Source organism: Octopus sinensis, linkage group LG10 (assembly GCF_006345805.1).
Source record: "Octopus sinensis linkage group LG10, ASM634580v1, whole genome shotgun sequence".
In the NCBI taxonomy this organism is placed as follows: Eukaryota; Metazoa; Mollusca; class Cephalopoda; order Octopoda; family Octopodidae; genus Octopus; species Octopus sinensis.
In genome coordinates, this window is record NC_043006.1 from 93,936,597 (window position 1) to 93,936,948 (window position 352).

A 352-nucleotide genomic window follows, 5' to 3' on the forward strand; every position below is an offset into this window, starting at 1 on the left:
GATGTAGACACACCAACATTGGTTGTGAAACGGTGGTAGGGGACAATTACTCTCTCTCTCTCTCTCTCTCTCTCTCTCTCCTCTCTCTCTCTCTCTCACACACACAACACACACACACACCCACACCACAGACACGACGGGCTTCTTTCAGTTTCCGTCTACCAAACCCATTACTAGGTCTTGATCGGCTCGAGGCTATAGTAGAAGAAGCGATCATTCGTTACTAGTAACATAGCTGTCACTTATAAACCCACGTAGGTTTATTCACATTTCTGACGAAAAAAGATATTCTTCCCCCACCCCTAACCCTAACCCCACATATATAAAAAAATTAAAATTTTACGGCAAGTGA